Source organism: Pongo pygmaeus, chromosome 16 (genome assembly GCF_028885625.2).
Source record: "Pongo pygmaeus isolate AG05252 chromosome 16, NHGRI_mPonPyg2-v2.0_pri, whole genome shotgun sequence".
In the NCBI taxonomy this organism is placed as follows: Eukaryota; Metazoa; Chordata; class Mammalia; order Primates; family Hominidae; genus Pongo; species Pongo pygmaeus.
This window is the reverse complement of record NC_072389.2, coordinates 24,171,008-24,184,796: the sequence shown is the minus strand read 5'-3', so window position 1 is coordinate 24,184,796 and position 13,789 is coordinate 24,171,008. Positions and strand designations below refer to the sequence as shown.

The window sequence follows — 13,789 nt, the reverse complement described above, 5'->3', positions numbered from 1 at the left end:
TGATGTTGACTGTGGGTTTGTCATAGATGGCTCTTATTATTTTGATATATGTTCCTTGAATACCTACTTCATTAAGAAGTTTTTTTTTTTTTTTTTTGAAATGGAGTTTCACTCTTGTTGCCCACGCTACAGTGCAATGGCAGGATCTCGGCTCACTGCAACCTCTGCCTCCTGGGTTCAAGTGATTCTCCTGCCTCAGCCTCCCAAGTAGCTGGGATTACAGGTGCCCGCCACCATGCCCAGCTAATTTTTCTATTTTTAATAGAGACATGGTTTCACCATGTTGGTCAGGCTGGTCTTGAATTCCTGACCTCAGGGGATCCACCCACCTCAGCCTCCCAAAGTGCTAGGATTACAGGCGTGAGCCACCACACCTGGCTCACTGATCTTTTGAATGGTTTTTTGGGTCTCAATCTCCTTCAGTTCAGCTCTGATTTATTTCTTGTCTTCTGCTAGCTTTGGGATTGGTTTGCTCTTGGTTCTCTAGTTCTTTCAGTTGTGATGTTAGGTTGTTAAATTGAGATCTTTCTAACTTTTCAATGTGGGCATTTAGTGCTATAAATATCCCTCTTAACATTCACCTTAGCTGTGTCCCAGAAATTCTGGCATGTTGTATCTTTGTTCTCATTAGTTTCAAATAACTTCTTGATTTCTGCCCTAAATTCATTATTTACCCCAAAGTCATTCAGAAGCAGGTTATTCAATTTCCATGTGATTGCATGGTTTTAAGTGATTTTTTTAGTCTTTTTTTCTAATTTGATTGTGCTGTGGTCTGAGAGTTTTTTTTGTTTTTGTTTTTGTTTTTTTTTTGAGATGGAGTCTCACTCTGTCGCCCAGGCTGGAGTGCAGTGGTGCGATCTCGGCTCACTGCAAGCTCTGCCTCCTGGGTTCACACCATTCTCCTGCCTCAGCCTCCCAAGTAGCTGGGACTACAGGCGCCCGCTGCCACACCTGGCTAATTTTTTGTATTTTTAGTAGAGACGGGGTTTCATTGTGTTAGCCAGGATGGTCTCGATCTCCTGACCTTGTGATCCTCCTGCCTCGGCCTCCCAAAGTGCTGGGATTACAGGCATGAGCCACCATGCCCAGCCAAGATTGTTTTTTGTGATTTCAGTTCTTTTGCATCTGCTAAGGAGCGTTTTACTTTCAATTATGTGATCAATTTTAGAGTAAGTGCCATGTGGTGATGAGAAGAATGTATATTCTGTTGTTTTGGGGTAGAGAGTTCTGTAGATGTCTATCAGGTTCATTTGATCCAGTGCTGAGTTCAGGTACTGAATATCTTTGTTAATTTTCTGTCTTGATGATCTGTCTAGTATTGTCAGTGGGGTGTTAGAGTCTTTTATTATTACTGTGAGGGAGTCTAAATCTCTTTGAAGGTCTCTAAGAACTTGCTTTATGAATCTGGGTGCTGCTGTGTTGGGTGCCTATATATTTAGGATAGTTCAGTCTTCTTGTTGAATTGAACACTTTACCATTAAGTAATACCCTTCGTCTTTTTAAATTTTTCTGGTTTGAAGTCTGTTTTGTGTGAAACTAAGATTGCAACCTCTGCTTTTTTTCTGTTTTCCATTTTTCTGGTAGATTTTTCTCCATCCGTTTATTTGAGCCTATGTGTGTCACTGAATGTGAAATGAGTCTCTTGAAGACAAGCATACCAGTGGGTCTTGGTTCTTTATCCAGCTTGCTACTCTGTATCTTTTAATTAGGGCATTTAGCCCACTTACATTCAAGGTTAGTATTGATATGTATGGATTTGATCCTGTCATTATGATGTTAGCTGGTTATTTTGCAGACTTGTTTATGTGGTTGCTTTATAATGTCACTGGTCTGTGTTCTTCAGTATGTTTTTGTAGTGGCTGGTAATGGTCTTTCCTTTCCATATTTAGTGCTTCCTTCAGGAGCTCTTATAAGGCAGATCTGATGGTAACAAATTATCTCAGCATCTGCTTGTCTGAAAAGGATCATATTTATTATTCACTTATGAAGCTTAATTTGGCTGGATATGAAATTCTGGGTTGGAATTTATTTTAAGAATGTTGAATACTGGCCCAGAATCTCTTCTTGCTTGTAAGGTTTCAGCTGAGAAGTCTGCTGTTAGTCAATGAACTTCCCTTTGTAGGTGACCTGACCTTTCTCTCTGTCTTTAACATTTTTTCTCTCGTTTCAACCTTGGAGGATCTAATGGCTATGTCTCTTGGGATGATCTTCTTGGGAAGTATTTTGCTGGGATTCTCTGCATTTCCTGAATTTGAATGTTGGCCTGTATAGCTAGCTGGGTTCATCCATGAAGTTCTCATGGACGATATCCTGAAATATGTTTTCCAAGTTGGTTCCATTATTCCCCTCTTTTTCAGGGACACCAATAAGTTGTAGATTTGGTCTCTTTACATGATCTCATATTTCTCAGAGGTTTTGTTCATTCCTTTCATTCTTTCTTCTCTATTCTTGTCTGACTGTCTCATTTCAGAAAGCCAGTCTTAAGCTCTGAGAGTCTTTCCTCCACTTGGTCTATTCTGCTATTAATACTTGTGATTGCATTATGAAATTCTTGTAGGGTGTTTTTCAGCTCTCTCAGTTCAGTTACATACTCTTCTATACTGGTTATTTGGTCTGCCAGTTCCACTATTGTTTTATAATGGTTTTTAGCTTCCGTGGACTGGGTTTCAACATACTGCTATAGCCTAAGGATCTTCATTTCTGTCCGTATTCTGAACTCTGTTTCTGTGACTTCATCCACCTCAACCTGGTTCAGAACCCTTGCTGGAGAGGCAAGGTGGTCATCTGTTGGAAAGAAGGCGCTCTGGCTTTTTGAGTTGTCAGGGTTCTTGTGCTGATTCTTTCTTATCTTTGTGGGCTTATCTTCCTTTAATCCTTGAGGTTGCTGACTTTTTGCATAATTTTGTTTCTTTTATACTATTTTTTAATGACCTTGAGGGCTTGATTCTAGTATAAGGTGGATCCAGCCAACTGGCTTCATTTATGAAAGATTTTAGGGGGCCAACACTCAGCTCCCAATACCCGGACTGGATGTTCTAATTCTGGGGTACTTGTATTGGGTCTCAACTTTGTTCTCTGGATCCTTGATGTTAGGAATCCACTGCACTGCGGGGGCCAAATGCTTTTGGACTGCCGGTCATTACACTCTGATGGCTGATGTCAGCCAAAGCATTTCATAGCACGATGACAGAGGGATCCATCCTCATTTGCACATATCAGCAGCAGTGGTAGTGGCAGCTATGGTGGAGTGCTAGCAGGTGCCGGGGGTCCTGCCTCTCTGTGGGCATTCACCACAGTGGCAGAGGCAGTGCAGCTGGGGGTGGGCAGGAGGCCCCTGTTGGTGACTGTGTGTTCAGTCATGCTGGAGGTGGTGTTGGCTCAGGGGTGGGGCACTGGCAGGTGCAGGTCTGAGTGCCTTCTGTGTGCCCCACAAGTAGGAGTGGTTGCTCAGGGTGGGGCAGGATCCACTGTTCTCTGCACAGTGTTAGCCCAGGGTGGGATGCTGGCTGACTCTGTGCCCACCAAGGCTCTGTCTGCAGTGGCAGTCAGCAGGGGACTGCCCATTCTGCTTACTCTCATCTAATTGCTCTCCAGGCCTAAAAGGCTGTTTTCATTTCCTGCTTCAGGATATTTACATATGCTGCTCCCACTATCTGAAATTTTTTGGTCTCATAACCCTTCCCATCACATAATTGATTTCTTCTTAGCAGTAATATCTCAGCATATACATGCCCCAGGACAGAGGGCTTCCCTGACCATTTTATGGATTTTCTTAACACAATTTTTTTTTTTTGAGACGGAGTTTCACCCTTATTGCCCGGGCTGGAGTGCAATGGTGCAATCTCAGCTCACGGAAACCTCCACCTCCCGAGTTCAAGCAATTCTCCTGCCTCAGCCTCCTGAGTAGCTGGAATTATAGGCATGTGCCACCATGCCCAGCTAATTTTGTATTTTTAGTAGAGATGGGCTTTCTCCATGTTGGTCAGGCTGGTCTCGAACTCCTGACCTCAGATGATCCACCCGCCTCAGCCTCCCAAAGTGCTGGGATTACAGGTGTGAGCCACTGCGCCTGGCCAGTGACACAATTTTTAATTATATATAATTTGATTGTTTACTTGTTTGTTGTTTGTCTCCTTAGATGTAAGAACTTTGAAGGCAGGATATGTGTTAGCTTAATTCACTGGAGTTAAACTCCTTACTCACATCAAGGGAATTAAAAGGATCTGGAGCCAGAGACTTACAGGAAGAACTTCTGAGGATTTCACTGAGAAAGGTGTGCTGTGAGCCTACCTCTCATTCTGCTCCATCAAGGAGAAGGGATGAGGGTTTCAGTCTGCTAGCCCCAAATCAAGAGGAAGAAATTTTAAGGACAGCACTTGAAGAGTTCAATATGTGTCACCAACAGTTGGTTGGTGTTTAATTCACACCTGAGAAATTTAAGGGCTGAGAGAACAGCTACAGCAGCCCATGTAAGCAGAGTAGGTGTTGCAGCACTGGCTCCCTGGACTTGAAGAGTTTGTTTAGCAAAGTTTACATGAGGGTTTCCTGTGAACCAGATGTGGGCATGTGCGTGAGTTCCAGCATGTGGTTGTCTTAAGAACTTACCAGGATGGCCACAGAGGGGTTAGCACATGTAAATAGGGAGAAGCTGGGGGCACGTCTAGCAGTCTCAGAGCTGAGGAAAGAGCAATATTACCAAGCCAAAGTGTTGTGAATAGCACATTTCAAGGGAATTGGAGGCAAGAAATCCCAAGGAATTTGGGAGGGCAAAGGCAATTTCTCAAAAAATCCATCAAAGTGCTCACAACAGTCAGCTTAAGACACTTGCCAAACAGAGAACACCAATACCTGCTCTCAACAATAAAGCCAAGAACTCTCCTGCCTCCCTTTCCTCTCCTCTTGCCCAAGTCTCCCCTTCTGAGTACGAGTAGAAAAGATGGAAGAAGTTGAGCAACTGCCCTTCCCTACCTTCAGCCTTATGGAGATATATCACTTGGCAAAATTATGTTCCAAGCAAAATCAAAGAAATTTTAAAAATGAACCAAATAATAAATAAATATGTGAACATTTTAGTTGTATGACAATAGGATGAAAGTGGTTATTCATGGTCCTTAATATATTCCTCTAAATTCTTTTTAACAAATGCAAGTACATACTAGAAAAAATAAAAAAAGACCAATGCAAATAAATCCCACTCCTTTCCCACTCTAACCCTACCACTAATTGCAAATTATTCAGACTTCTCAGACTTGAAGTTTAGAAAGAGATGCCAAAGTTCTCCCTTCCCTACTCATTCCCAGACTGGAAACTTCTCTCCCATGTGGCTGGCCAGCAGTGGGAAAGAACTCACCCTTTACATAAGAAGCCCCCTGGCCGGGCATGGTGGCTCATTACAGAATCCCAGCACTTTGGGAGGCCGAGGCAGATGGATCATTCAGGTCAGGAGTTCAAGACCAGCCTGGCCAATATGGTGAAACCCCGTCTCTATTAAAAATACAAAAATTAGCCTGGCATGGTGGCAGGCACCTGTAATCCCAGCTACTTGGGAGGCTGAGGCAGGAGAATTGCATGAACCTGGGAGGCGGAGGTTTCAGTGAGCCCAGATACCGCCACTGCACCCCAGTCTGGGAAAGAGTGAGACTCCGTCTCCAAAAAAAAAAAAAAAAGCCTCCTCCCCTTGCCCACAGGGTGTAGCTCTCCTATTGCAGCCTCCTTGGCAGAATAAATATATCTCAATACAGCATGATACCTCATCATTCTTCCACACAGCATGACACAGAATACCAGGGCCTATATCTGCTCACCAAGGTGGAAATATGGGGAAGCAGGCATAACACTTTCTCTTTGCAAGAATAATCCCTGGATTTAGTTCACCAATGCTTTACTGAAGTTTCCATGCTCTGAGTTAGAACTCACCCTGGGGGAATGCTACTATAGTACCTCCAGCAACCTTCCCAGGCCTTCCTGGAGTAGACCAGTGAGTCTTTCTTCTCAAAGGCCACATGTACAGTCTCTCATCTGCCCTGCTCTGCATTGTCTCAAGGAAACTGGAGGACATACATACTTGGTCACTGTTTAATGTATGGTAGAACAGTGACCTCAACGAAATCCAAACTCCAGCCAAAATGTACTCTCCCTGCATTTCTACTCTATATCTTGAAGCTAATTGGCAAAGGCCAATTTATTCTTTTGCCTAACAATATCCCAAATCTGAAGATGACTGACATAATCTTGGAATCTTCTTTTGTACAAGACTAGCATGCCAGATTCCATCAATCTGGGGCTCTGTCTTACCTAGGAGCTGATGCAAAATCATTGACTGGGAATTAAACTGTCCCATAAAGAATTACCTTAAAGTGTCTCAAAAACAGTGATAAGCACAGGCTTATTACAAATTTACAGATTTTTAAAAAATAAGCTGATTTTACATTTTTGCAAATATTATTTAACATAAATATATCTAAAATGTGAAAACAGAACTTGCATCATGTTCTTAATCAATGGGTTGCTCAGAATAGATGAACAAGAACTGGATTAAATTGCAGCAACCCAAGGGCAGAACTCAGAAGACTTGACCTCTTGCCCCAACTCTTGACAACTTTAAACCAGTGACTTAAAGTGCCAGGATTTCCTTTCCTCAAAGCCCAAAGCGTCCAGTGCTCCTGGGTCCTGTGTGCAACATGGTGATACCCACGAAAACTGGACCATTGCTGCTTAAATATGTTAACCTAGGTTGACTAACATTTAGACAAAGCAAATGTTACACCATCATCACAGTACATTCCAAAGCCAAATAAAGTTATCTCTTCTCTCCACCCATCCAGAGGCACTGCCACATTCCACATGCAGGAGCAAGTGAAGCCACCACTGACCTTCCGGTCAAACATCTCCGCAGAGAATATGACACTCCTCCCCCACAGGTCCGGAAGCAATCACTCCAGTTGCCCCAAGCATCCCAGTTGCCATCTTTGTCTTCATCTGAATGAGTGTTTCTTGAGGTCTAGATATTAAAAAGCAAACAAACAAAAAAAAACCACACAATAAATTATAAGCAAATGTGGTAGAAATAGCCCAAAGCTTCCCCAGTTATTCTAGAGTCACCTTTTTTTTTAATTGAGACAGAGTTTTGATCTTATTGCCCAGGAGTGCAATGGCACAATCTCGGCTTGCCGCAACCTCCTCCTTCTGGGTTCAAGCAATTCTCCTGCCTCAGCCTCCTGAGTAGCTGGGATTACAGGTGCCCACCACCACACCTGACTAACTTTTGTATTTTTAGTAGAGACAGGGTTTTGCTATGTTGGCCAGGTTGGTCTTGAACTCCTAACCTCAGGTGATCTGCCCACCTTGGGCTCCCAAAGCCAGAGTCATCTAAGGTCTTCACAAAGACCAATGTTACCCAAAAATGCTTTGCTTTGGAATGACCGCATAAAAAAAAGACAGGTTTATATGAAAATCAGTTGACACACGCATGCCTTTCCACCTTAAGAAGGTTTTGTCGAGATGGCTTTTAAGCTCAGCATCATATCTGAAATTTTATCATTCCTAAATTTAAATAAACTGGCTAAATATCAATTATATTATTCTGTTTTCTAACTTACATAGCAGGGAACCTGCTTGAGCCTAAACCCCGTCTACTAAAAATACAAAAATTAGCCGGGTGTGATGGTGTGTGCCTGTAATCCCAGCTACTCATGAGGCTAAAGCAGGAGAATCACCTGAACCCAGGAGGCAGAGGTTGAAGTAAGCCAAGATTGTGCCACTGCACTCCAGCCTGGGCAACAGAGCAAGACCCTGTCCCAGGAAAAAAAAAAAAAAAAGAAGTGCTCATGAGTGAAATTCTGACTTGCTTGCTTGTGCGTCAGGCAGACTGGCAGTAACTCCTAAGAAACCTCACATCAGGATTTGTGGAACCTCCTGAGAGAATCTCCATTCCTAGAAAACAAAGTCATATGAACATAGTTGGCCAAGTTATAAAGGTTTTGAATCCAAGAAAATAGGGAAGAGTCAATTATGAGTACAGTTTGGTTTAACTGGTCTCCTAGACTTTCCACCATTGACTTAATTCAGAATATTATAGAGAAGAGGGGGAATTACAAGTAAAAAGTACATAGATAGATGTAGGTATAGACCTGAAAAGAAATAAAGCTCATTATTAAGTTACAAAACTTTACTAAGGGGTCTAAAATATACTTGAATAAATGAAGAAACAACCGTAGTCCTGAATGAGTAGACTCAATACAGTAAAATGCTACTTCTCTCCAAGTTTATCTGTAAGTTTACAGCAAGTCCCATCAAAGTCCCCAAAGAAAAATTTTTTGAAACATAACGAATGATTCTAAAGTTCATCTAGTGGCATAAATATCTATAAGAGCCAAGGGAGGCCGGGCTTGGTGGCTCATGTCTATAATCCTAGCACTTTGGGAGGCCAAGGTGGGTAGATTTCCTGAGCTCAGGAGTTCAAGACCAGCCTGGGCAACATGGCAAGACCCCATCTCTACTAAAATACAAAAAACTAGCTGGGCATGGTGTCATATGCCTGTAGTCCCAGGTACTCGGGAAGCTGAGGCACCAGCATTGCTTGAACCCAGAAGACAGAGGTGACAGCTGAGATCATGCCACTGCACTCCAGGCTGGGTGACAGAGCGAGACTGTCTCAAAAAAAAATAGCTAAAAAATTGTGAAGGAAGATAGAATTACTATATGATCCAGCAATCCAACTTCTTTGTATTTATCCAAAAGAATTGAAATCAGGATCTCAAAGAGATATTTGCACACTTATTGTTTGCAATAGCCAAGACATGGAAGCGACCCAAATGTCCATCAACAGATGAATGGATAAACAACATGTGGTATACACACAATGAAATGCTATGGAGCCGTTAAAAAGAAGGAAAGCCTATCACACGCCACAATATGGATGAATCTTGGGGACATTAGGCTATGTGAAACAAGCCAGTCACAAAAGACAAATACTGCATGGTTCCATTTATATGAGCTATCTAACATAGACCAACTCATTGAAGCAGAAAGTACGATAGTGGTTGCCAGGAACTGGGGTGATGAGGAAATCAAGAGTTACTGTCCAATGGGTATAAAGTTTCAACCATGCAGAATTAAAAAGTTCTAGAGATCCGCTTTTCAACATTGTACTTATAATTACCAATACTGTACTATATGCTTCAAAATTTATTAAAACAGTAGATCTCATGTTACAAGCTTTTTAAACACAATTAAAAGAACTCTAAAATAAGTAAAATGAGAGGAAAATTGTTTCAATTAAGAATAGAGAATTGGCACAGCAATAAACAAATGGACCTATTAAAATGGAAAAAAAAAAAAAAAGTCCAGAAACAGATCAAGTTTAAGGACACAGTATAGCACCACAAATCAAGGCGACAAATGTTTTGTGGGCTTTTTGTTTGTTTTGTTTTCTTTTTGAGATGGAGGCTCGCTTTGTCACTCAGGCTGTAGTGCAGTGATGTGATCTCAGCTCACTGCCACCTCCGCCTCCCGGGTTCAAGCAATTCTCCTGGCCCAGCCTCCTAAGTAGCTGGGACTACAGGCACCTGCCACCACGCCCGGCTAATTTTTTGTATTTTTAGTAGAGACGGGGTTTCACCGTGTTAGCCAGGATGGTCTTGATCATCTGACCTCGTGATCCGCCTGCCTCGGCCTCCCAAAGTGCTAGGATTACAGGCGTGAGCCACCGTGCCTGGCTGATAATGAATGTTTTTTCTGCATTCTTTTTACAGAATCTTTTGTTATTTATTTATTTAGTCTTAATGCATTGGTTCATACTACCATTTCAATATTGAACAGAAATGGCAATAATAGATACTCATATTTTACTTCTGACTTCACAGAGAATGATTCAAATATTTCTCCTTTAATATTGAAGTAGGGTTATTTTTGTAGATACCCTATGTTAATTTAAATGAGTTACCTTCCATTTTTAGTACGCTAAGAATAATTTTTAAGGTTACTGAATGTTTATGTTTTAAAAGTGTTGTGTTTTAAGTTTATGTTTAAAAGCTTATATGATGCATAATAGAAATGTTTATATAATTTTCCTTTTAATCTGTTATTGTGGTAAATTATATTTCTATTGTTTAATCAACTGGTATTTTTAAGGCAAATTAGATTTGTTCATATTTACACTTTTATGTGCTACATAATTTAATACTAATTGTAATATATTTAAAAATTTTTTTCATGTTTGTTTATTGTTCTGTATATTCTTGTACTCTTGTCAGGTATAGCATTAAGTTTAATGAATTAGCAGAATGATTTGCAGAATACTCTTCATCTCTGTCATCTACTTTTCTATAGTTTTGGAATGATCTTACTGAAAATTTTATAATCTATAAAACCGGCTAGTGCTACTTGCTTTTTTATTTGCTACTACACCAATTACTTAATACTTAAATGATTATTCAGGATGTTTATTTATTCTTGATTAAATGCTGGTAAGTAATATTTTCTAGATAGTTGTGTATTTCTGCTTATGCTTTAAATTTACTCAAAGTAATTAATAGTGTGCCCTCGTTTTCTTTCTCATCACTAAGTATGCCATTAAACACATTTTTATTCTTAATATTTATTTTCTGTGTAACATTTGTTGTTCCTTGATAAGCCTGAAGAGGTTGATAAATGTTATCACTAATTTTAGAAAACCAATTTTTGGCTTTGGTGATCCTCTTTGTTGGCCTAGTTTTCATTTTATGAATGTATTTTCTTATTATTTACCTACAATCATTGTGTTTATTCTTTTGCTGATTTTCTAAACTCATTAGAGTTCAACTTTCTTCTTTTCTAATTTATGCTTTTAAGGCTGTAATTTTTCCTCTGCATTGAACATTTGTTGTGTCTCCCACGTCTTGATGTGTACTATTTAATTATCTTCAGGTGTTAAGAAACTTGCATATTTTCATTATATATGGTCGTATAATTGATTTTTCTACAAAATGAAAATATTACATAATCTGCACTATCCAGTATGATAGTCACTAGTGGCTACTGAGCACTTAAAATGTGCAACTGAGAAAATGAATATTTAATTATATTTAATTAATTTAAATATAAACAGCCATATGTCTAATGCCCACCTTATTAGACATCTCAAAATAAAAAAGAAATTAAACATGAGCTGATAGAGGATATTTATATAATAAACATGTTTTGATGCAGGATTTGTACTATAATGGTTGTTTATTTTTAAGCTGATTTATATAACCTAGTGGAGAAGCAGACCTGAATTATCCAAAAGAGGACAGAATCACAGGAGCTATATCCATGTAGACCAAATGTGAATGTGGGTATGGGATATAGTATAAAAGGGGAAGTTTTAGCATAATATAGAAGCCTAAACATTCATTCATAATAGCAGAAGATGAAGCACAGTGTGTGAGTACACATGGGTATGTGATGGGAACATGTTGTGTTTTCAGTATGTTGTCTCCCCTTCCTAATTATTGAATGATCCTTGTATTACTGAAGTGTGCCAATATTTCCAGCTAAAAAAAACTAATTGTCATAGCCACTCTTGCAATAGCTTTGGCCAGTGAGAATAGGCATGATTCATTGTCTGTAAGCAGTAAATCAAGAGATAAAAGTCAACCATTCTTCTGTTGACTTCTTTAGAATGAGGAAGAGTAGGCTGAAGTCCAACCAGCAATCTTCTATTTCTGGTATCCTAAGAATGGAAGACAATCATCATTTGTTTAATGAGTATGAAGCCACCAGAAGCGGCCATGAACTGTCTTCCTCCAGATATGTTTTAAGGTTATACTTTTTTATGTGTTTACTAAACACAATTCTTGAAAGAGGCATCATTTAAAAGTGAGGTGTTGATAGTAATGCAAACTAAAATGTGGCTGAACAAGGTAGTCAGAAAGCAGTTGGATAAGTTTCATATGGTACAAGACAGAGCTGGCATTAAGAAATAATAACCATTTGGTTAAACCATCATTTGATGTATATTTAAAAATGAACTATATGCCTAATGAGACTGTAAAACTAAAGAAAATGGCAGAAAATGTTGAAAACATGACATGCAGTAATAAGTGGCTCTTATTGCTACTTTTAGCAAAGTCCTGCGAGAAGATGAACTCAGATAAAGCTATGTGGGCTGCTTTGCAGTTTCTATGTTCCTTCTCTTCAGAAAAACAATATCCGGATGAGGTAGGAATACACATGATCCAGAGACCTCAGATTCCAAGTCAATATTTTGAAAAGCAAGACACTGTCATAAGGATTATCAGTTGCCTATCCAATAATCCCTTTCCCCATCTTCCATTGACATTGAATCACTCTGCTATTAGGAATGACCTATGCTCAGGCACCCATGAAGATGAAGAGATGATAAATAGTAAAAGAAGAAATGAGTTGGCTGGGCCCGGTGGCTCATGCCTGTAATCCCAGCACTTTGGGAGGCCGAGGCGGGTGGATCACAAGGTCAGGAGATCGAGACCATCCTGGCTAACATGGTGAAACCCCATCTCTACCAAAAATACAAGAAATTGGCTGGGCGTGGTGGTGGGTGCCTGCAGTCCCAGCTACTCGGGAGGCTGAGGCAGGAGAATGGCATGAACCTGGGAGGTGGAGCTTGCAGTGAGCTGAGATCGTGCCACTGCAGTCCAGCCTGGCCAACAGTGTGAGATTCCGTCTCAAAAAAAAAAAAAAAAAAACTTTCAACAAAGAAAAGCTTAGCTGGTCAACTCTAACAAACATTTAAAGCAGAATTGACACCAATCCTCAAACTCTTCTAAAAACAGAATATATGGGAACACTACCTAGTTCATTCTATGAGGCCATTATTACCCTGATAACTGTAAAACAATAAAATACTGCTGAAAGAAATTAAAGAGGACAGAAATAAATGGAAAGACATTCCACATTCAGAGAATGGATGTTAATATTGTTAAGATGGCACTATTCCCCAAAACAATCTACAGATTCAATCCCTAGCAAAAATCCCAATGGTCTTTTTTGCAGATATGGAAAAGCCAGCCTTGAAGTTCATGTGAAAATGCAAGGGACTCAAAGTAGCCAAAATAATCTTAAGAAAACACACTTCTCAATTTTAAAACAGTACAAAACTACAATGTTTAAAACAGTGTGGTACCTGCATAATTATCAACATATAGAATGTGATAATGTAATTGAGAGTCCAGAAATAAACCTAAATATCTACAGCCAACTGATTTTTGCCAAGGGTACCGAGAACTTCAGGGAAAGAACAGTCCTCAACAAGTGGTATTGAAACAATCAGATAATCAAAAGAAAAAGGCTGGACTCCTACCTCACACTGCGTAAAAGAAATTACCTAAAAATGGACCAAAGATCTAAATATAAGAGCTAAAACTATAAAACTTACAGAAGAAAATATGAAGATAATCTTCATCAACCTTGTATTTGGAAATGGCTTTTTGGATATGTTATCAAAAGCATAGATGACAAAAGAGAAACAGATAAATTGAACTTCATCAAAATAAAAAACTCTATCAAAGGAAATACAATCCAGAGAACAGGAAAAAATACCCTCAAATTATATATCTGATAAAGGTCTACAGATCTGTGAAGGTCTAGTATACATGAAATTTTTAAAGAGTCTGAGGACTGGTGTTAATTCTTCTTTAAATGTTTGGTACACTTCTATAGTGCATTTATTGGTACAACAACAAGATGATGACAAATAACCCTATTTAAAAAGGAGAAAGGGGCTGGGTTCAGTGGCTCATGCCTGTTATCCCAGCACTTTGGGAGACCAAGGCAGGCAGATCACCTGAAG

At 39.8% G+C, this 13,789-nt stretch overlaps 1 protein-coding gene across 3 annotated transcripts in view; it reads right to left on the bottom strand.

Moving 5' to 3' along the window:
• The window catches only part of LOC129014713 (E3 ubiquitin-protein ligase HERC2-like), a 169,338-nt gene that overhangs the window by 105,087 nt on the left and 50,462 nt on the right, over nt 1-13,789 (bottom strand). For 2 of the 3 annotated variants that reach the window (XR_010124073.1, XR_010124074.1), the window contains exon 7: nt 6,873-7,000. The gene's annotated coding sequence lies outside the window, so the exon portion shown is untranslated. Of the gene's footprint in view, nt 1-6,872; nt 7,001-7,859; nt 7,933-13,789 lie in introns of those variants that run through there. The other variant, XR_008499442.2, reaches the window with a different exon arrangement.